Here is a 24,205-nt window from a genome sequence, read left to right as displayed (position 1 = left end):
ATGTGTGAATTCACTCTTGTGCCTGAGTTGGAATGCGTAGGTAGTGTACGTATGCACTGATTTCAGGTACTGGAAAATAAATCAATATAAAATAGCAATTTTTAAAGGTAGGACGTAGTCTTGGCATATATCTAGGCAGCATTTAGCATCTATGGGCATTATCATAGCAAAATAGTAGTATTAGAAATTAAATCAGATTAATTTCCCTTGTAAAGCTGACTTTTGAGTAGAAAATATGGGTTTAAGCCCTAAACCTGTACTTTCCAGTATGCACTGCCAAATCTTCATCTCATGTGTGCAGGCAAAATGTTTCTGGTTTAGTTGGCAAAGCACTCATTTATACAAGATGAAGACGTAGCCGACATCAAAAACCTTATTCTGATTACTCAACAGCTTTTAACACTTAACACGTCTCTAAGCATGTACTGGGAAACTACTTGGGAGGAGATATATGTACATGCATCTTACCCCAATACACCCTAGAAACCGATTAATCTGTTTTGTTAATCAAAGATTTCATCTTCACATTATAGTACAGCCAGATTAGTAAAGCTGTGATGGTGGGACGCATCACCATTTGCTAAGTAAAGTCAAAATTAATGACAAATAAAATCAGGTTCCCTTTGTGGTTATTTCCAGCCAGCTGCATCCAAATATAAAAGATCTATCAAAGGGAGATACCCATTAATTATTAACTCAGAACAACTTCAGAAAGCACTTCTTAAACCTCCATTGACATCATCCTGACAGGCTCCTAATCTCGGAAAGTTGCTGAGTCTAATGCAACTCTTACCAACATGTCACCAATTCTGCCTCAAACAACTGCAACTCGAGGTGCACGGCAGCGTAGATATGAACACATGGGACAAACTACCGTCTCTTAAGACATCTGTGAGTAACATTTACAGCATAACATGCTGTATAATTCCCTGTGTAGCTCTACCTCCGCTGTCAGCATAATAGAGTTGTCAACAGTCTTAATTGCAAGATGCAATATGTAGGGGGGTCATCCAAAAAAGAAATCTCAGTGGAAAGTAACACAAATCAGCTGTCATTATTATAAAGCTGGACCAACCTTTGGCTAAACCATTTAAACCTCCAGATTAATCCCTAGATTTATCTATATAGATTGGATCAAACTCAAAGTTAGACCGCGGACAAAAGAGAAACTTCAAAACGAAGTCTATAATTTATGCCCATCAGACAATGCGTTCAGTTAATGATCTGCAACTTACATTAGCCTGGAAACAGTGTCTAAAAAAAAACTTAAACTGTTGCATGTTTTTTCTTTTCATGTTATACTTCGACCTTTATTTCCAGCTTTTGTTTCTTAAAACCGTTTTTGTTGGAAGATGAAAATATTTTTTTTAAACAGAAAATTTTTCTAGTTTCTGCCTTTCCCTTTCCGCCGACTTACATGATTAAGTACCTACTTTAGTCTAAAAGTTAACTTGTAAAGAGCTTATTTGACCGTGGCATCAGTAGAACCTAGATTTAGTTAATAAAAGATCTCTTTATTGTGAAACGTATACGCTAAATCAAGCTGTTAAACTCCTTTGAATAATTTTTTTAGAATTTTATGCCACTGATAAAAAAAAAAATAAAATCAAAAACAACTGGTGTTGGAAAAGCAGTAATAGTGAATTGGGCTGGGTTTTATAGCCATCATCTGAAGTTACTAAATTTATTCTTCTGTCTATTAAAACCTTGAGATCAGGAGACTATCCTAACTCCGCTGTTTCTTTTTTGTTTTAAAAAAGCCAAGCAAACTCAGACAAAGCTATCCAGCCCCCTCCTCCCCCCTGCTGAACAGGACAGGCTAGTAGTTTTATTCTTTAAAAAAAATCCAAACGATACTAGCCATTCTTTCATCTTATGGGGAGACATTTAAATTTAGAATAATTACAAGACAACAATAAGCAGCACTGAGCATGAATGACAAAATGCAGCTCAACTTGATGTTTTAATGCAGTTTTTCCCCCTCTCATCAGTGATATTAACCCTTCTGACTACTTCACTGGAGACTGTTCCCCTTATTTCCCAGACCATGATGTGAATGATAGATTATCAGAATAGTAAGTTTATAAACGTGGATGAATGAACAGTAAGTTCAAGTATATACTTTTCACATACTAACTCAAATTTCAAGACTCTGTATTTCTTCCTTTATATGATACAGGCCTTGCAAGGAGCTAGGCAACAGATCTACTAGAATAGCTACTAGCTGGTTGTAAAGAAGAGAAATGCGATGTTACTGGCTTATCTCAATCAAAATAATTACTTTCAAGTAAACTGGAATCGATATAATTTCCTCTTTTAAAAAATTGTTTCCTACCTTTGCTGGCCTGTTTCATCTGTTTCATTAAAGATGCAACTTCTACTGATGCTTCTGCTCATCCTATGTTTTCATCAGTGTGAAACCTAAAATGCTCTTTGCCTAAAGTGTAGGTTAATATAATAGCTACTTGAAGCAGGAAACCTCTGCAATGTGTCTATAGTTGTCTTTATTTGGGCCTGTGCAGCATTTTGTTTGTCCTCTAGCCTTTTACGGCAGCTGGACCCTGACCTTCAAGTTCTTAAAAAGAGGGGGGGGGGGAAAAGTATTCTTTTCAGATTCCAAGTTCCTCCCTTTTTACCCTCCCACTGACACCGTCCCATTCAATACTAGAGATAACTTTATTCATCTATACATCATTGTATCAAATTCAATAGGCAAACTGCTTCAACATGCTTCAGAACTGGACAGGGCAGTAATGTCTTCATTTTTTCTTAATGCAATGAGTTTCTTATCGCAGTCCTTTCAAGCACAAAACAAACACTGTAACAAAAAAATGATCTCCCAGTTTTTCCCACCCTGCTTTTTCACCATGGGCTTATTTCTTTGTTCAATCTTTTAGTGGACAGCTAGAGATACAAAGCTGTAAAATTGATTACATACATCCCTACCTAACATGAGTTCAAAAGGAAATTGTGGGGGGGATCTCTTATAATTACATACTGTATTGAGAAGACTTACTTTGGGTTCATATTAGGAGCGTGGAAGTAATTTGTTCCTGAATCTGCTATCATCCTTTAAACAGGATACCAAAATTAAGTCGCATCTAGAAAAGCTAGTAGAAATGTCATGTCAACTGCAAATCTAGCTGATCACTATCTGGAAAAGCGATCTTTTTCCCAACCGTGTCAGTGTGAATTTGATACACCTAATGTTACGGAACTCCCCATCTGTCATTAACTGCCAGGCTTGACTTAAGGCGAATGACACCAACTCCATGGATGTTAGTCCAGCTCCAGCAGCACGGAGTCTCCAGCTTTCCCTGGTCGGTCTGTTCCGAGTCCTGCTCGGAACAGGTGAGTTCTGAGCAGGTGAGTTTAAGGTGAGGGAACTGAATGCTTGTCCCAAGAGTTCATGAGGTGACGTGGTTTAAGCTCGCTAGCTGAGCTCCAGAAAAATATGCTATGAACGTATTGATAAGAGGGATAACTCAATATTTTAATGAAACACTTCAAAGGTTTTGTAGTGGCTTTTTGTAGTAGTGTGGAACACGTAAGATTAGGATTCCCAAGTCAAGCTCATATCTCATTGACATCTTTGTCTTTTAAACGGAAAGTAAGGCTGGAGGGGAAAAAGTTGGTTAAAATAGAGAACTCACAAAGTGCTTAAACCAGCTAATGGTACTAGATCATTTTAGATTCTGTGGATGAAAAAAAAAAAATTAAAAAAAAATCAAATTTACATCCCTGACTGGGTGTTTTCCACTATAGACCCTACATGTTTATGTAGAGGGTGTTGCGAACATTTGGAGGGATTTGGGAGTTTCAAAAGGAAGAAGTTTATACATTAGTGCTGCAAGTTGCAAAACACTGTTGATATTCAAATGTTTATTGTGTAAAATCTGGGATAAGCTTCAGCATGAGAGCTCCTTTAAGTGCCTACAACTATTGCTAATTCCCCTCAGCATTGAGGCTTGCACAAAGGCCTTAATCCAATTCCACTTTTTTTTTTTTCAGAAAGCCTATGCTATTTTCTCTCACATAAACTAACAACACTATCCCATCACACTGCAGAATGGGTCAAAGAAAAAGGGCTCTGTGTTTATACTTCACCAACACTTTGTGTTTCTTGGCCAAGTATGGCAAGAAACTTTAAGTGGGTCCCCCAGGCCCCACGCCATCTTTAGAAAGAAAAATAAGCCTTCAGAGATTGAAAACAGACTATTTTAGACACTGAAAAACCTATGAAATGTCAACTATTCTTTCAGTCACTATCCCTGAAAAGAAATTGATCACTCAAGCCTCATTCTTCAGTTCTGATTTAAATTATGAAACACAGGAATTGCTTTGATACAATAGTGTATTCTACCTTCCGTATAACAACATCCTTGGAGATATTCTTTTAAGAGTGTCCTCAGATACTAATATTTTGTGTGCATATTTTATTCTACTACCACATGAGTACCTACTCATCAAAATGGCTTAAAGCAATAAGTTCCATCAGGGAAAATAAAATTTATAAGGTTTCTAGGTTTACTTTTATGAAGTGCAGAAGAAACTGACTCCCTTTATGAAGCGTATTTGTAAGCTCCATCCATAATCTGTCTTGTACAGGAGACGCCAGTGCAGCTCTAAGTGGTCAGGTATTCTCTTTATATAAACCTTCACTTATTTCTGACAATCCCAGCAGTGTTGTCAAGGTTTAAACAACAACAAAGACTGAGCTGCTTTGAGGATTGACCTTCCACTAGCAGGAGGGGAGAAGCTGGTCTGGTTCCCATCTGATCATCTACGAAACGTAACAACAGAAATTCTGCTAGAACTGCTGGGGATGCTGAAATGCCAGAGCGTAAACCAGCCTTAAAAAAAAAAAATAAATATGTTTTTTGGTTCCAAACAAGAAGTAAAACTAATCTTTCTTTTTTTTTTTTTTTTAAATTGAGGCTCCTTAATTTTTACCATGGGAACCCAGCTGACATCCTATAGCACCAGTAGTGCTGATTTAGGCAGCATTTGATTCCAATCTCCTGAATAAGCTCATAGTTATATTGCCCCAGAAGGAATCAGAGGAATTCAGCCTGGAAGAGAATCACTTACTGAAGCCTTTGACAAGCTGGAAGTTATTCTCCCTTTGCACTGACTTTACTCTTGAACATGTGTGTTAGTGGCTGAGCCAAAGCTTCCTGTATTTTTTTTTTTTTTTTGCTCCTCTCTGATTACATTTACATGGCAGCTACAGGAGTGACTGCGGTACACTCAAATGAGGTTTGAACACTTTGTCATGAATCATATGAAATAAGCTAAATTTTCCAGTGGAATTTGCTTCCCTGAAGAGTTTTAGTATGTTCCAGGAACCTGTTTTTTGTTTTTTTTCCCCCTCACCTCTTTTAGGGTTTGTCATCTGCTTAGGGCATCCAGGAGGAAAAGGAAAGGACAGGGCCCTGCTGCCCCTGATGGCCTTGCACTGCCACCTAGAGCTAAATGCTGCCAAGCCCTCAGCAGTGTCCCGGCCCTCGTGTCCCTCAGGGGGTTGAGAAGCAGAACAGTAGAAGATTCCCACAGATGTGACGGGCAGAGTCTATAACACTTGCAGAGGTCCATGTTCTGCGTAGGATGGAGGCTGAAGCGTTTCAGCGTACGCGCAGGTTGCTCACTGACTTACATGAATGTAATCCGCTGTTTTCTCAGAAATGCATGTTTTGGTCATGTAGAGTGATGATGGCTTCTTTAAGGCATTATTTCTTATCAAATACTAAAAAACCATGCTTTTGTGTTTTTGAGGATAGGTTATTTCCTACAGCGCTGGTTCTGAAGTAGTTCCTGTATTTGCATGGGCTCTTTTCCGCTAACAGGCATTTAGCCTTTTGGATCATATTGTACCTGTTACCACACGTGGATTAGCTGAGCGCTGAAATCACATTTTGAGGGTCTGGTGCTTTTGAATGGCTTGAAAGGCTGTAGCTCAATGTAAATAAGAGGGTTTTTATGCGTTGGGGTTAAAATTATCCTGCATACATGGCTAACACAAGGCTTAAGTATCACTTAGGTCCCGTTTAATGTAGTTTGAACTTTATGGCAGGGCACAACCACATTTTGTCCATTGGAACTTGTCCCTCAAATGCATCTTTCTGGAGCATTCTCTTTATTTTTCACGAAGGATAAAACAAATGAAACACCTGCGCAAAGAAACTGATGTGTTCCTGCAAAGGACATGCATTAAAATTAAAAGTCCAAACATCTCAGAATAGGCACCAAAATTCTTCTTGAGGTTTTCATTTTGCTATACTGCAGAAGTTAAATTAAATACATACATTTGATATTCATAAACACATGAAGAAAAGTTCATCTTGCCTCAGGAAACAGAAAATCTGGGATGCATTTTTTTATAGGATCATCAAATGACTAAATCTTTCTAGTGAGAGATTAATTTCTTCTGCATTGTGCGGTGTGCAGTACTTATTGTGGAGAATTTATGAGTTGATATTTTAGTTGACTGACAAGTCTCTCGATGTATTTAACAACTTTAATTATACTTGTCATTTTCAAAATGAGTGGAAAAAAATGTACGAAACCAACAGAAATATGTCAGTTGGTTATTAGTTACAGTGGAGTCTCTCTTTTATCTCTCTTCTCTCGGGTGGAAACCATCCTTTCTATTAAATAGGGAGCCAGTTCAAAAACTTAAGACCCATCACTGTCTTCAGGGTTTTTAATTACTCCTCTGCCTTTTTCTCTTTCTTTCGGATTGTCGCTGTGTTAGATGACTTCTGAGTTTTTAGATTTCCTCCTTGCCTTGCTGTCAGTGCGTAGCATCTTTCCTTTATCATGTCATACAATTCAGATCCGTGTTTGATTGTCTCATTTTGGTGCCGTTCTCGCTGGCAAACGCGGCCCTTCTTTGTGAGGGGAAATGCAACTTGTCATCGCGAGGAAAGGAAGGGAGAAATGAGCCGTGCTACCGGGAGCAAGGAAGCAAACTGGAGAAAGTGTGTAGGAACTGGTGGGTGGGTTATTTGCTAGCTAAAAAATGAAGCACAGGCCCCATTAGAACTTGTTAAAGTGAACATATTGCAATTTTATATATTAACTTTCTCTAAAGGCTGCATTTTCCTTTCCCCTCTGTGTCATGGTCTTCCTTGCACATGCGGGTTCTTTCTATCTTCACTCCTCTACTTCACTTAAAGGTTTCCATGAAATGTAGATGTCTTAAAGGGTTTCCTTTTGGCTTGGCATGGTGCTTGGAGGTTCCTTCTGTGAGCACTGGAGGTTTGGATCTAATATCAAAGGGTTTAAAGCTAATGATTTTAAGTATGGTTGAATTTTATTGCTCCTCTGGTGGGCTAAAACCTTCAGCAACTCTTTGACCTCTTCCCAGTCAATCCAATTCCATCTAATACTCTGTGACTAATATGGTGGATATTTAATCTACTTTGCTGCTGAAATTACTTTTAGAGCCACTTTTTTCCTTAAATCTTCCTCTTTAGAGAAATTGCTGATCGTAAGCTCTAAATATGTTGCCCACTACAACATAGGTTTTTAAAGAAAAAGCTTTTTTTTTCAGTAAAAGAAAATTAAAAGACGTAATTTCTTCGTATAACATAAATGAAATTAGGGAATATAATTATATTATGAAAGTAAAAGCCAGGTTAAAATGAAAAATTGACAGAAACCTCTCTGATCATGCTGTTAATATAGATATCATGATGAATAGCCACACCTTAGCCAAATATTTCCTGTAATATAATTAAGCTTTAAAGAGAAAATTAAAGGAAGCCTCTAAAGACAGCATTTCCACCCTCAAGGCAGTGCTTACTGAGTTAAAATTTGGAACATGGATCTTGTCCTTTACACAGTACTAAGAAGCTGTACTGAGTTTTGTTTATACCATTATTTTTTTTTTTTCTTAAAAAGTTACCAAACTGAGTAGTTTAGGCCACAGTTACAAATTTACCATAGTGCCTGAGATACTTGGCTGCTTTTCCCTGTTTTCATCTCTTAAGACATCCAGCTTGCATGGATTCTGCACTCTGCAGACATGGGCAGAAGGGATTTGCTTATCTGATTTACGGGAGGACCCACCAAATTGGGTCATGGATAATGATCTCTGCATCCACAATCCTGTGCCTTTATAATTTAGTCATGGCATAGGCACATTCAATTCAATGGGCTTGAGTCATTTGAATTTAATGGAATTATTTATACGGCTGAAATCAAGCATTTAAGCAAGTTTCTTGCAGGATTGTGGCATTAACCCTTTCCATATGTAACCTCTTTAAATAAGTGTACCAGCTAGCATTGTATCGGGTGAAGAGATACAGCGTTTAAGTCTCAACTTTCTGTCATAATCCAGAGCAAGTTGGTATAATAGTAAGGGTGATAGGAAATGAGATTTCTGCTTGTTGTCTAACAAGAAAGGTGTACGTACTATGCATGTGAAAGTTGAAGCTTTCAGTGCAAAGACTGAATGGAAAGAAGAATCTGATTTCTCTGCCTATCCGTAACACCAATAATATTATTGGTGCGGTAACATGAGGCTAAATTAAGGGTGGAAGTGAGAACAAATCTAACTGTTCAAAAAACGTGACTCAAAGCAACCCAAGAATAGAAGCAATGGTGGAAACAGAGAGAAGATGAACCCCCAAGCCAGGTAGTTTAGCTGTGGTTTGATTAGCCCGTGAAAGGGAATGTGTGGTCTTCGGGAGCTGGGAACAAGACTTGGTGATCTAGCTCAGTTTTACTGTCTTCCTAAAAAGTTGCGTGAAGGGATGAGGTGCATTAAAGGAATTTCCATTAAATGGAAAGCATTGTGCTCTACTACTCTTACAAGTAAGCGAAGGACTTCAGTCTTCAGAGCTGTCCATATGGCAGATTTCACATGTGCTAAAATTGAGAGAGGGGTGAGGTGACCCAACCCACATGTAATAAACATCCGTCCCATTTTGCATGGAAGTGTGTTTTGAGGGAGTTGGCGGAGAACCCGGGGCATTTTGTGGTACAGCCTTTTTTAAATAGGGACCCTGGCTCACAGGAGCAGGAGGCAGGCTTGTGGTGTTTTTAGAGCTTATTCTGTGTCGGGAATACCTGAGCTCTCTTCTGAGATCTGTGGATTTCCTTGAGGAAAAACTCTTAGTAACAGCATTTAGCTGCTGACATGAATACTAGCTGCTGCTGGAGAGCATGCAGGTATAACACAATCTTACTGTGCAGGTAATGGTTGCTGTTGAGATGAAGACCAAGAGATTATCGTGTGGATCTTACTAGAAGACGACCTACCCTGTAGACCACTAAAGCCATAGCTTGGTTCTTCTGTCTGTAGAATGAGACTAACCATACATAACCATGGCATCACTTTTTGGTGCTTAACACACTGGTATGTTAATTCATCTCTTCAGTGATGCATTAGAAGTACAGGGTTACTTTTTTGCCTTTTTTGTATACAGTTGGTGCCTTGGGCATAAATTGCATATAAAAATGCAAAAATACGTAGGTATGTTTACACCCCTCCTCTTTTTGTCTGCGGAATAGAGCTGTAATTGATGGAACACAAATGATGTATTAAATTTCTTGAACACATGGATAAAATAAGCCAATGTGAAAATCACCATGTGCAGTTAATTTATAGACAAATATATTTGGAGCAGGTACAAACAAAGGTGTAAAGTACTATGTTTTAACAGATTTTCATGCCATATGCATTTGCTTTTACTGCCTGGAGAAAAAATGATGGAACTAGATATCTTTAAAAAAAAAAATTAATGTTAAAATACCTTTTGAAAATTATCTTTTTGTAATTACAGGAACACTACTTTTCATGGGTTATTAGTATGTTTAACTGTTTTAACTGTTTTTTAGATTAATTTAAGAAATTAATGGGTTTTGCCTCTTAATTTCACTTAAGAAAGGAAATTTAGAACAACCCGCCTGAACTTTGACATTCTTTCTTGTATTTATTGCACATCTTTGGAAATGACCTAATTTTAGCAATTTACATGAAAACAGTGGTCAGATCTCGTCATTTCAAATTAAGTCTGACAGCTCAGAAGTTAAACCAGTTTAGCTTATTTTAACAGCTACACTTCAGCGATTCTGGCTTATTAAACTCTTTGGGAAACCTTCCGCACTTTATTAGGGAAAGGAAATTTATATAGTGGAAAGAAGAAAAACATACATAATTGCCAATATATACATAGTGACTCTGGTAATAACATCACTTTATATAGATTGTTAGTATCCAATACAAAACTGTACCTATATATGCTTTTGTGTGAAGGAAAGATATATTGGCATGACAAGCAACTTCCCCTAAAACTATCACCAAGGCAAATGTGAGTGAGTATTCAGTAACTTGTTTGGGAAGATAAATTCAATGAAGAGAATTTTATCCACAGCATTACTTCTTCAGACAGAACTATGTCCTCAAACATATGTATTAAATTTGGTTAAGCTGGCAACTAAATCTGAACATCAGGTTTGTCCGCCACTGGGATCCCATGGTAAACCTGTGGGAGGAGATTCTCATGATATCTCCTCTGCAGGCCATAGACGTGTTCATTCCATAGGATGCAGTGTGTCTGACAGACTCATGACTGTTCAGAGAACAGAAAAGCATCTTGCTCACCACATAAAAACTGTCAGGTATTCCATCCACTTGGGCATGGCCACACGCCAGCTCAAACCTCAGGCTGAAGCTCTTGAAGGCACGGTATGGAAGGAAGGAGCCTGCAGGCATGGAGGACTTAGAAAATAATTGTTTCTGAAACTGAAAGCCTAGGAGGCTGGGAAGAGGAGGACAGAGCTTGAAATCAGATTTACTGTTTCATTAGGCTGTAGATACGCTCATACGCCGACCGCTTGGCATGGCTACTGTGGAGTTGAACAAGCAGTGGTGGTTCCACTGGCTCGACTTGTGACAGAGGATCTGGACCTGGGGTGTGAAACAGTGTGAAATGGTTCGATGTTTCTGCTGTAGCCTCATGTTTGTGCTGGGTACAGTGAGACGTGCCCCATTGCCACCCCACAGCTGCCTCTTCTGTTTAGTTTCAGGTAGCAACACAGTATGTCTTGAAGGCCCAGTCTGATACCTTCTTCCCACATCAGGGTGTCTACATCAAGGTCGGGTTAACTATTACATTTTCTGGACAATCTATTTAGATTAAGGGTTTATTAGATCTCTTGCTACGCAGTAGGTTTTCAAAACTTTGACTGTTTCTTTCAAATCTTTTTGGGAAACGATCTTAATTTGCCATATCAAGTATTTTGGTAATGACTAAATATCACCGCTACGTTTATTGCTAGTTCTCCCTCCTTACCTTTCTTTCTATTCCTGTTTATAAATCCAAGAATTATGAATAAATTTTAGTCACAGCTGGAAATCTACAGTGACTCTTATCTCCTCTTGAAAATTTCTGAATATAACCCTGTTTATTTCCTTCTGGCTTGTCGATGTGTACACTCTGCAGTAGTGGATCAAGACAGACTGCGTAAGGCACATCTTCAGAAATGCTGTTTTTTTGACTGATTTCCTATTAACAACACATTGAGAGCCATCACCCAGTTTTTAATCCCTTTAAAACCAATTGTGTGTACGTTAATAAAAATATCGTGTAGTACTGATTGTGTCTGTGCATTATCAACAAAATGCGCAGCCCAAAATACCTGTGTCAAAACTATTTGCCAAGGCTTATTTTCAGTATGTTTGCTGGCTAGCATAAGGCCAGCATCCTTGCCCTGAAGGAGGTGTTTAAAGGGCTGGAAAAATATTTAAAAGTGACAATAACTGATAATATTGGCTGGTAGAAGAGAAGTAGGAACATATTTTGCTGTGCTTCATAGTTTAGGTAACTACCAGCGTTTCAATAAGCATTCAAACGGATGCTTAGTTGTCTTTTCATTATCCCTCATGAGTTACTACTCTGCGTAGGACTCTAATGCAGAGCAGTGATTTAGGTGCTGATCAGTAACTTCTGGTGAGGGTTACTGCAAGGGCGTAGGGAGCTGCTGTCCACCTGCCTCCTCTACCAGAAGTTACTGACTGTGTAGGAAAGTTGGAGGACTGCAGTGAATGCCTGAGAATTGACTGATTTAGCACAAAATCCTCTGTTTGCTTGAAAGCCACCTTTATCGACCTAACTAGTGAAGATAGCAGGCTCGGCGAAAAGCAGCGCAGATGTGGACGTGTTTTCTCTTCTGCCTTTCTCTTGGGGCAGCTCTGGCAGAGGCAGTTGCTTCCAGAACCACCTCAGCTGGGTTCACTAGAGCTGTCAACACCTTTATACTGTGAACTGGAAACTAAGCATGTTCATGAATGAAGCATGTTCTGAAAACGCAAGGTCATGCGTGACCTCTGTTGCACTGCACCAAATGATGCGTGCTCTCCTGTTCAATCAAGATAATCTATGAACTAAATGACAGTAATTTCCATGTAAAAGCCTCCTAGAAAAGCAGGAGTGTGTGTGTGAGCACGTGCTTTGAAAACTTTGCTTGATGATACGTTTTCTTTCTTTCTTTGATCTATCTGAAATAAATGGAATGCATTAGTGCTATTTAACTCTGCCCCTAACTGTCGAAAGTGGAAAAAAGCTGAGTGTAGTGTTTATTTTCAAAATCCCACTGCCAAGATTTTTTTTTCTTCAAGGGAGAAGAACGAAAGAAGAACAAATCTCTTCTTTGCTGCCGTGGTCATTATAGTTTATTTTCAGTAAAATAATACTCTCTCAGTATTTGAAACTTTCTGTATAGATGGGCAGTGTGAGCCTGATTGTGAGAGATCATTCTAAGCGGCTCGTCTATAGGCTAATTATTAGGACAGGAGAGAGAAAAGGCCATTTTAATGTACTTACATAGCAAGGGCTGGTGTTACTGCAAAAACTGGTTGGGAAAACACATATGATGATGAGTGTGGTTTTAATACGGAGGCAGATGTTGAGAATGTAATATAATCAAAAGGTGAATTTAGGTAACTTCTGGGTTGTTTTGGGATTCAGACTGGTGAAGATAACTAGAGTAATGTTTTTAATCCCTAGTTAGCAAAGGAAGAGGCAGAATGCTGTTAGCATGTAACTCATGAAAATCTATTGAGAGGTACAAAGATACCAGTAGAGCATGACAGCCATTGTGGAATGGTGTTTGCTCCACAGAGGGTAAAATTCTAAGATTATATTGAATTAATCTGGAGAAAAGAAAGATAAGCATTTGGAAAAGACTGTCCCATAATGTGGCCTACAAAAGACATAAATGAAGCAGTCATAATGTTCATTGCATATATATATATATGGAAGTGAAACAAAATAATGAAACTGTGCTTTACCTTAGAAACATTTTTACAAGTCCCATGTTTGCTTTAAAAAAGGAGGGACTAAATTTGTGAAAAAGTACTCAGTCATTTTTCCTGTTTGGCAGATGAGGAGACAATTTTCAAACTTAGAGATGGCTCCTGGAGATTTGCATTGATGGGTCTTTCTCTACAGAGTAATTTTAAATGATAGGCTGAGAAAAGTTAATGTAATTAGGTTCAGAGTATACTTCCAAGTTTACCATAGACCTTTGGATTAGAAAGGGAATACCAGAAATAAGTCATCACAGATTTCCTCTTAGAGTTCGGATGTAGGAATCTTATCACAGCTGATATCACTTGGTTCTCTTCTCCATTTGTGCATGCAGTAGACTTAGATGGCATCTTTATTAAGGAAGTAGTGGGTTTTCTAATCCTTTTGGATAATCCCTTTCTCTGACTAAGGGCAAAGTGTCAAAAACTTGTGAGGAAGTCGATGCGGTATTTGTTTGTGTATGTGTACTTTTCTCTGGGACTGACTAGCTGGTATCCGCTAGCCCCGAACTGACACAAGTGTCTTTGATATGTTTCTGTCTGTGGGTTTAGGTAGATGTATGTGTGTGTGGCTCAGTGTGTCGCTGGGTAAAAAGTGTGTTTTGAAACAGCAGTAGGACCAGTTGTTCCCTGAGCACCCAGACCCCTGAACTAGAAGACAGGGATGGGGAGCAGAATGAAGCCCCCGTAATCCAAAGGGAAACGGTGAGGGACCTGCTTCAGCACCTGGAGGTGCACAAATCTATGGGGCTGGATGGGATCCACCCAAGGGTATTGAAAGAGCTGGCGGAGGTGCTCGCCAGGCCACTTGGTATCATTTATGAGCAGTCCTGGACAACCGGGGAGGTCCCAGCTGACTGGAGGTTAGCAAATGTGACACCCATCCACAAGAAGGGCCGGAAGGAGGATCCGGGGAACTACAGGCCAGTCAGTCTGACCTCGGTGCCTGGGAAGGTCATGGAACAGATCCTCCTCAGTGCCATTACACGGCACATGCAGGAGAACAGGGTGATCAGGCCCAGTCAGCATGGGTTTGTGAAGGGCAGGTCATGCCTATCAAACCTAATATCCTTCTATGATAAGGTGACCCACTTAGTGGATGAGGGAAAAGCTGTGGATGTTATCTACTTGGATTTTTGCAAAGCTTTTGACACTGTTTCCCACAGCATTCTCCTGGAGAAACTGGCTGCTCATGGCCTGGACAGGTGTACTCTTCGCTGGGTAAAAAACTGGCTGGATGGCCGTTCCCAGAGAGTGGTGGTAAATAGAGTTAAATCCAGTTGGTGTCCAGTCACAAGTGGTGTCCCCCAGGGCTCGGTGCTGGGGCCGGTTCTCTTTAATATCTTTATCAATGATCTGGATGAAGGGATCGAATGCACCCTCAGTAAGTTCGCAGATGACACTAAGCTGGGCGGGCGTGTTGATCTGCTTGAGGGTAGGTTGGCTCTGCAGAGGGATCTGGACAGGCTGGACCGATGGGCTGAGTCCGATGGTATGAGGTTCAACAAGGCCAAATGCCGGGTCCTGCACTTGGGTCACAACAACCCCATGCAGCGCTACAGGATTGGGGCAGAGTGGCTCGAAAGCAGCCCGACAGAAAAGGACTTGGGAGTGTTGGTTGATAGCCAGCTGAATATGAGCCAGCAGTGTGCCCAGGTGGCCAAGAAGGCCAACAGCATCCTAGCCTGTATCAGGAATAGTGTGGTGAGCCGGACTAGGGAAGTGATCATCCCCCTGTACTCGGCACTGGTGAGGCCCCACCTCGAGTACTGCGTTCAGTTTTGGGCCCCTTGCTACAAGAGGGACATTGAGGTGTTGGAGCGTGTCCAGAGAAGGGCTACAAAGCTGGTGAGGGGTCTGGAGGACAAACCTTATGAAGAACGACTGAGGGAGCTGGGGTTGTTTAGCCTGGAGAAGAGGAGGCTGAGGGGAGACCTTATCACCCTCTACAACTACCTGAAAGGAGGTTGTAGAGAGATGGGGGCTGACCTCTTCTCCCTGGTGACAAGTGATAGGACGAGGGGAAACGGGTTCAAGTTACGTCAGGGGAGGTTTAGATTAGATATTAGGAAACATTTTTTCACTGAAAGGGTTATTAAACATTGGAATAGGCTGCCCAGGGAGGTGGTGGATTCACCATCCCTGGAGGTGTTTAAAAAAAGGGTAGATGGGGCACTTAGGGACATGGTTTAGAAGTGGCTCTTGTCAGGGTAGGCTAAAGGTTGGACTCGATGATCTTAAAGGTCCCTTCCAACCTCAACAATTCTATGATTCTATGATTCTATATTCATCCTATGGACCTATGCACCTGCACTTTGGCATGTGTGAATCGGAGTTGGGAAACGGGAACTTATTTTGCAAAGCTAAGTATACCTGAAATATATATAAGAAAATATTTAAGTTAGCTGTCATTCAAACACAAGGGCTGCTTTTTGGTTTTGTTTTGTTTTTTAATGAATGTACCTTTGGGCTTACAGTAGTGGTGGGGGGAAAGTCTGTAAAAGAAAGTCATACCAGCAAGTCAGTGGGAAATGCTAATTTCTCCCAACACAGGAGCCGGTGCACTAGATAAAAACACAGGGGTATAATCAAGGCACTATAACAGCATCATGATTATTGTCTTTGACAACACGATGGGTCTTTGCATGTAATGTAAGCCCAAAATTGGGACTATGCTAGTGAGATTGAGATAATGGCAATTATAAAAAAAAAAAAGGAGGTAAAGTGGTTTTGAGTGCCAAATTATCCCCTCCTGAGCCTCCTGATCAAATGCCCACTGCAACTGGTGCAGATGTCCATTGACTTTGCTGGGTACTGGATCATGCTCTGCATTTCAGGTTTTTCCTGTTGGTTTGTGCTGTTTATTTTATCAGACTGCTGCCAGAGTGACCTTGAGACTGACCTAAAGTAAAAGTCAAATTACACTTATGACTTTTCTCTTATTTTGTTTTTAGGTGAGATTAGAAAATCTTGACAGCTTAACTCACAAATCAGTCATAAGCAGGAGGAGAAGAAACCACACAAAATAGTCTCCTCCCCCCGACATGGACAAAGGAAAAACACTTCTAAGAATCAAAGGCACAATAAAATAAGATGTTTCCCCAGGAGCCAGAATCTGTTCTCCTTTACGCAGATGTAAATCAGAAATGGCACGTGAACAATTTTGTGTCATACCTGTAGGGATGATGTAATACTGCTGAATTCACCTTTGCATGGCATGAAGGCCACACTTTTTGAATGCATTTTGTCACAGGATTTTTCACCGAGGTGGACCTCATGGGCACTAGGGAAACCTCGTTTGAGAGTCCGGGATGGGTTCAAAGTGGCTGATGCCCCACTGTCTGGCAGTACTGAGATGAATATTGATCTTCAGCCCTTTCCTTCCTCAGATTCATACACATGGAGTGGAATTTGACTTCTTGCCTTGAAGGACTGGAGCGAGTTTTATGTGATAGGCAACATGGAATATGTAAGATTCCTATGTGAGAAACTCTGGACTATATAGTAGTCCATATTGTAGTAGTAGCTACACAGTGGAGGCGCATGTAGTAACTAAAACCGCAACAGGGAGACTAAATTTCAAGTCTGCTGAAGGGCTTCCACAATCTGGGCAATCTGTTAAAGATTGTACATAATGAATGTTGTCCCTCTTTGTAGCTGAATGCTTAAAACTCATTTTCACTCTCTGTTCTCGCAAACTGAGGTTGTCAAATTGGTGCCAAGTAAGACAAGTTTATAATATATATTACGTACCTTGGAAGTTGGTGGATGCTAGTTCCACTCAATTTAACTGTGTTGCTTTTGAGGACAATTTGTTCTGACCTGGAGTGTGAAGCCTGTGTACGAATCAGCTGTTTTAAATATGTCACCAAAAGAACTTATATGAATGATTTTCTCTCTTAAATCGAGCAAGTCGAGGTGGGGAGTGGGGAGAACATGGTTACACAGAAGCAGTTATTGAGAACACGGGTTCTCTTACTGGTTGATTTCCCTTCCCCAACTCATCTGAAGAAATATCTTATGTTTAAATTACTTGTCTTGGATGTAGGAGAGGTGGGATTGGTTCTTGTGGAAGTTTTTCAGCCTTTCTATAAGACTTTGGACAGATCACCTCTTTTTTTCTGTGTCTCTCTTTCTGATATGTAAAATGGGTGTAACTGTAATCATCTATCTATTAGTAAGTTACTTTTTGAAAGTATTTGAGCTACACACATGGAGTGGAATTTGGCTTCTTGCCTTGTAGATCCATGAAGGACTGGAGCAAGTTTTATGTGATAAGCAACATGGAAGGCTCAAATAAGCAACAAATAAGGCTCAAGAAAGTGTGAAATATTTAGCAAAGCGCAATGAGAACATCATGCTGAATAACACATTTGGAAAAAAACCCTGTAGCCTTCCTTCTGTTTGAAAGGTGCCCTTTGCTTTGTTGTTCAGGTGTAATTTTGCCTATGCGTGTGTATCCAGCACTTTTCATCTTAACTGTACCAGTTACCTAGGTAGATTCTGTTGGTAAGAGCTCTGAAACGCTTGTGGCCATGCAAGTCATATGGCATTCTTGTCCCTGGCCAGGTAAGCTAACTCTTAAATTTAGAGGAAAGATGTTCTAATTTTTCTGGAAAAAGTAAAAGATTAAGAGAACTTTAAACAGTTACGGTTTTCTTTCTTTCTGTGTGTATTTCCTAGGAAAATTACTCCTAACTTAATGAGTAAGGCTGTATTCATTTAATTTCTTTTGTACAAAGCAATTCTATGTCATTTTATTTGACAGCTGTGAGGTTGGATACTACTTGGGTTTATCCAGAAGCTTTCAAGCTCTGGTAAGGTATTTAAATACTTAATTTGGAGTATGGAACAGGGAGCTACTGGCAGGCAAGGGAGGCGAGCTCATGTTCAATGTTGTTTTAATTTGGGTGTGAGGGGTGTTTTATAAACGAATAAAAGCTATCTTCACTAAGACACCCTCCTTCACAAATAATGATGATATTAAAATGCAAAGCCTAACTTGCGTAAATCTACTGTGCAAGATGTACCTGCGAAGTGCTTGGTATATCCTGCTATTAGAGAGGAAACATCTAATCCATCTAAAAGCAAGAAAACAGTAAAAAGTCATTAGTTGTGTTTTGTGACCTCTCAGGCATAATTAGATGTTGTCGGGGAGTCACCTGTGCAGTGTTATAAGGAGGTATGTTGCAGAGAATACAAATACAAAACACTAGGCTGGTCATGAATAGTTATGCCAATTCTGATTGTACTACAGTATTCTGTTACATATCCTCTGAGGTACGGCAAAAAGAAGTCTGCCATTTTAATGAATGTTCCTGGTGTGTAGAGAAAGACGATATAGTCAAGCATAGGTCATCTATAGCCCTTAGTATCAGCTGTAGCATACATGCCATTATATCATAATACCATTTTATCCCTCGTGATCTTTGATCAGTGCTAATGATCAAAGTTTGCGTAGCAGCCAAGAGAATCGTGAGACAGTAGATATTTATAGCTTATGGCCAATTCTGATTACTCTATAGCAGCTTTCCCAGTGTTCTGTAGTTTGATTGATGTCATTGGCATGCTTCAGCATTCAGAATATATCAAATAAATTTGCTATGCTTTGAACATGAAAGGGAAGTAAAACACTGATAATTTAAGAAACCAGAAAAGTGGGGGAGATAGGAGATACACATTGCTGCATGTCCTTTGGCAACTAATGCCGTACAGCGCTTAGCTATACAGTGCATGCATGCAAATTGCTAAGCATCCTCTTTAATGCAAGGCTTTACTTCCACTGTAAGAGTGTTGCTATTCAAAGGGGCTGATAAATGAAATCTGAACTGCATACGCTGCAATGGAGAGGAGGACAGGAGCAGGAGACAGCTGTTTGGGGTGACTGCTTTACAAGCAGAAGCCTTTCAGTTCCATCAATCAGACAATGTGAAAGGCCCAAATCCAAAGACACCAGCATCCCACCCCCTTTGATCCCGATCCTAATAGTGTGCCAGTCACCGATGGAAAAGCATCACAAAGTGAGAATGGTCCATTTTCTTCCTTCCTTTTCTGAGAGTCTGTATTTATCAGATTTAACTAGTTAATGATTCTGCCCTCTCTCTTCTGCGTGCCACGAGGACTCTCGCTGCAGAGGTGACAGTTGTTTGTAGTCAATGGGCAGTTAAAGCGTAAGCAATCCATGGGATCTGTAGGAGCCGTTTTGCAGGGCTGAGAGTCCTGCGAAGGGTTAAGCATTGACTCACTTCAAAATCGATAGTGAAATTATACATACATTTTCCTCATCGAGACAATATTTGGTTGAGACCTGCGAGGCCGTGCTGTGGATATGTGGAGAGCATATTGATTCTTGTTGTGGTGGTCTCATGCTGAGGCTGTGACTCGTGTGTGTTCTGCGCCTATCCCCTACCGCAGCCTTTGTGTTTCTATCAGCGCTTTCTGCCAATAACAAGCCCGAGGTTGCCCACCAAACAAGGTTTCCCTACCTTGTGAGTCTGCAAGCACGGTTGCAGTGTGTCTTTGAGCTCACGTGGCACCTTGTCTGCCCAAATACGTCAGTCATGTCACCACGTATGAAATACCCGTGAAGGTGCTTAGGGGGACAGACTGCGAAGGGAGGTAAAGCGATGCCATGCTCAGCGGTATGCCAGAAGATGCTCTGAGGGGTATAAACTGTATGGTCTTGCTACCCTTGGATTTGTGTGGTGTAAGCTTCACATCTGCAAAATTGGTGTTACAAAATACTCCTTTGTCTGTCATGCCTATGTAAGCTTTTTTGGATACCTGTATATACCTAGTACTTAGCCCAAGAGCTCTGATTCCAAGCCCTACAATAATGAAAACAATACTTCTGTGTGGAGAAGTGCTTGTGAGACCTGTCCCTCTGTCTGTAAAAGTCACTGTCTCATTTTTTTTTTCCGGTCTGTAACGTCTTATTATCAGGCTTTTTTACTGATTTGCAAACATGAACATTCGTAGGATAATAAAGAAATGGGCAGCACACTTCGATGATCTCTTGCTTTTTTTCTTCTTTAAAAGCAATTTTCATGGCACTGTGTCTGATAACAATAGAGTTAAGCTATGTCATTAATTTCCATAGATGGTAGATGGAGAATGTTAAATTCTAGGCACCTGAGTGGATCATCAAACTCTTCTACCACATAATGACTCTAAATAATCATATTCATCATAATTAGTACCGTTAATAACGTTAAAAATAAACACTTGTACCTCAGACCATTAGTAATAGTAATCTTGTCATCATCCATGAAAATTACTAGACCCAGTTATTTTTCACAGTGGGGCTCAGATATATGAGATATATAATTAAAATATTAATTACGTATTTGATAGAGCTTCGACTATCATTATTATATTACCATTGGTCTCATTATTATACTTTCAATATGTTACCTTGTATATATTGTGTTTAATAAAGTGTTAAAAAGTGGCTTTGGGTTTCCAAGATCAATATATGTTAGAAAGAAAAATGTATATGAATCCAGAGATAGGGAAGAAATGGGATTCAAACTGTGGTTAAATGAATTTCTGTCGTTCAGCCCTGTACTAAGAGGTGACACAAAGCTAATCCTAGTCATAAATCCCCAAAATAGAATTTAAGTGATACTTAGGTGATATTTAATGGTTATTTTTACCCGAGTAGATTAAATGAAAAGAATAGTAGTTAGCTGAGCAGGAGAGACGAGCTTGAGAAAAAGAGCAACGTGTTCTAAAGTTTTTTGCTCTTTTGGGTACAGGTGGGGTTGTTTTCTGTTAACATAGACAGGAGCTGGAGCTCTTCTAACGGGCGTAGGGGCAAGTAGTGCTTTTGCATGCTAAACTGAATTCGTGTAAGCAAGGGGCAGGTGTAATTTGAGGATAAATAATAATGACAAAGCACACTTTATTAAAAACGATGGTGCATTTAAGACTGAAAAATCTTTTGCTGGGAGTTTATTTTCTTGTTTCCATGGTGGTTAATTGTCCATTTATTCCGTACCTGTCTATAATAGTTCTGCAGGATTAAGTTCGTTGCCATTATTTGAAAACGGTGAGATAGTTTTTCTGCGATAAGCTAATGTTTCAGGCTGTTTCAGATCAGGACGTACTCTAAAAGTAAATGCTTTAGAAATAAAACACAGACCCCAGTATGATGCCTGTGTCCTTAATCCTGGAGGATTTTGATGAGTTCTCCAAGATGCTGGTCTTGCCGTCTGCTCCTGTTGCCTTGCTTACCAACATTCAGGGGATTTCTTGGTATCTTTAGGCGTGGAAAATCTCTAGACCTGGGGGTAGTCATTGCCTCCCTTTTCACTATGGGAAAGGACAAGAATGAATTTTTCCTATTTTTGGAAGTGATTTTGCAAAGTTTTTGGTGTGTGGTGTTTTTTTACTCTTGCATTAAAACAGTATTGAAAGAAATAGTTTCCAGAATTGACAGCAATAGATAAAAAGGCTTCCATTAAGGTTTTTTTTTTTTAGTATTTTCTCAACCTTTAATGTACATTTATCCCAGAAAACCTCCACACCTTCTGAAGCCTAAGGGATAATTTAAGTGATGAAGTTTACTAAACTTTAGTTTAAAAAAGAAATAAAACCACTGCCCCCAACCACTCAAGCAGGTTATATCTCTGAAGGATGGGGGAAAATATTTTCTAAATCTAAAACTGGGTTGGATGGACAAAAGAGAGTTCTCTACAAGGCCTGTCAATGTTGAGAAGCTTGTAGCTTGTTCCACCAATGTGGAATGAAAAGAGTGAAAGTGTCATTTGCATAGGAGCAGTTGATGGCTGTACAAACCAAGAACTTTCACTTGCTTAATTCATAAATTGGAATTGGAAAAACAAAGATCCCAGGCTTGCCTTCAACCCTGTGTGCAAGCATGCCACCCTGGCATTGATTCTCTTCTTGATTCTAGCTTCTCATATCCTGGTGGCTGAGCAAACTTTTGGGGGATGTGGTCTGGGGTCACATTCTCACTGGGCTGCAGAGCCCTGAGGCACCTGCACAGGGAAGTGCAGTGTCTGTTTTCCCATGAAGATGGCATTCAGGCAGCCAGCTCTCCACCACCTACCCATTAACATCTCTAAAGGTATAATATGGTGGAACTTTTCATCCTCCTTCTCCTGAATAGTCAGGTTTCCTACTCAACCTGAGTCTCCTCTAATGTACGGCTTTGTGCATCTCGAAAGTAATTTCTTTCAGAAGTAGGCAGCAATAATAAAGCCTTATCATCTGCTTCACACCAGATATTATGAGTATGGTTGTAAATAAAACCTTATCACCTGCTTCAAACTTGATAGCATAAGCAGTGGTTGCACTAGGATTTCTTTATTGGTTCGACCTACTTTACTGGTTGGTTTTGGTTTTTTTTTTTTTTTTGTGAGACAGGCTATTGCTACTTTCCCCCTCAACACATCTGATACTTTACAAGGTTTGGGGGAAGGATGCTTTGAATTCCAAATGAATCTGGAGTGCTCCTTTTAATAGTGTGGGGCATCTACTCTGGTAAACCATTAACTGAGTCATAGTCAGCCTAGTCAGAGTAGGGGTAGTCAACTGAGGACAGGCAGTATATGTGCGAGTGCTTGACTGTCCAGAAACTAATAAAACTCTTTCAACAGATTGGGAAAGCAGCTGATTAATCAACTTTGCCAAAATGCTATTTTGGATGCTTTCTGTGCTATAGATTATGCTCGGGCTAAAAATGCCTCTTGGATTTTTTCATTATTATTATTGAGGCTTTTTATAATTTTTACACTTACCCAAAGCTACTCAAGTATGACATCCTGTGGCAGGGTTTCAATGTTTAGGACGTGAACAAGTTTTGTTGTCAAATGGAATTTTCCTTGTAGAAATGAAATGTTTATTCTCAGTAAATTGAAGATAATCTCTTCCAGATTTCAGAGCTGGTATGACTGAAGTCCTGGACTTTTGAGGAGGCTGATGAACCTAATAAAACCTCTATGAAAAATTCAACTCTTCATTAGATCCTCCTTGTCACTAAGGCTTGTTATAGCCGCTTACTTGGGATTAGCACAGACAGAATGTGTTTAATATGTTATTAAACTAGTCAGATTTACACTAATTTTGTCCCTATTTGTATTAGTGTATCAGGGAAAAGCCTGACATGTTCTATATGTAGCTGACTTTGTTTTGCTTAAAAATGAGATTGCAGATTTTTCTTGTTATGTCTAAGGCATAATTTGGGATTTTAAAATTTAATGTAAAGATTATTACATAATTCCCATCTTCCCTGACAAAAATGAAGCTTCGTTTTGCTGTATCCCTTGATACTCTGAGGTATAGCTGCTTAATGCAAGAGTTTACTTGGATCACTTATTGACGTCTCACAAATGGTATTGTGGTAATGCATAAGAATAGCAACGGTATATATTAAAACATCTTTATAATCAGAATAATAATGGAGGGCCTGTAGATATGAGAATCCCAAAGTTTTCCCAATGCTTTAATAAGTACTGAGATACTGTTACAATTCCTGAATTATTCAGAGCTATAATTTGGAGTCACAAGGCTTTAGTATGCTGTAGATGTATCATTAAGGCTTCCAGGGTCATGGTAGATATTAAAAATTGTTATGGAGAGATCTAGATTGCTAATCACACAATGGCAGAAATGTTGTCTAGTGCCCTAGAATTACAAATAATATAAGAGGATCCGACCAGCGCTAAGTCCCCTCCTTGCCATTCACCAAAACGGAGGATATACAGCAACACTTTTGTGAGAATAGAGGGGTGCAAAATGTCCTCAAGTGTACACCTCAAAAATCCTATAAGCAATGGAATAAGAGGAGTAGAGCCTATATGGGGAAAAAAGCCTCCTCATGGACTGGAATGACAGTAACTAACCACTACACTGAAGTTATAA

The sequence above is a fragment of the Larus michahellis genome, chromosome 9 (assembly GCF_964199755.1).
Source record: "Larus michahellis chromosome 9, bLarMic1.1, whole genome shotgun sequence".
NCBI lineage: Eukaryota > Metazoa > Chordata > Aves > Charadriiformes > Laridae > Larus > Larus michahellis.
The sequence above is the reverse complement of the archived record's forward strand: the minus strand, read 5'-3'. Positions refer to the sequence as shown.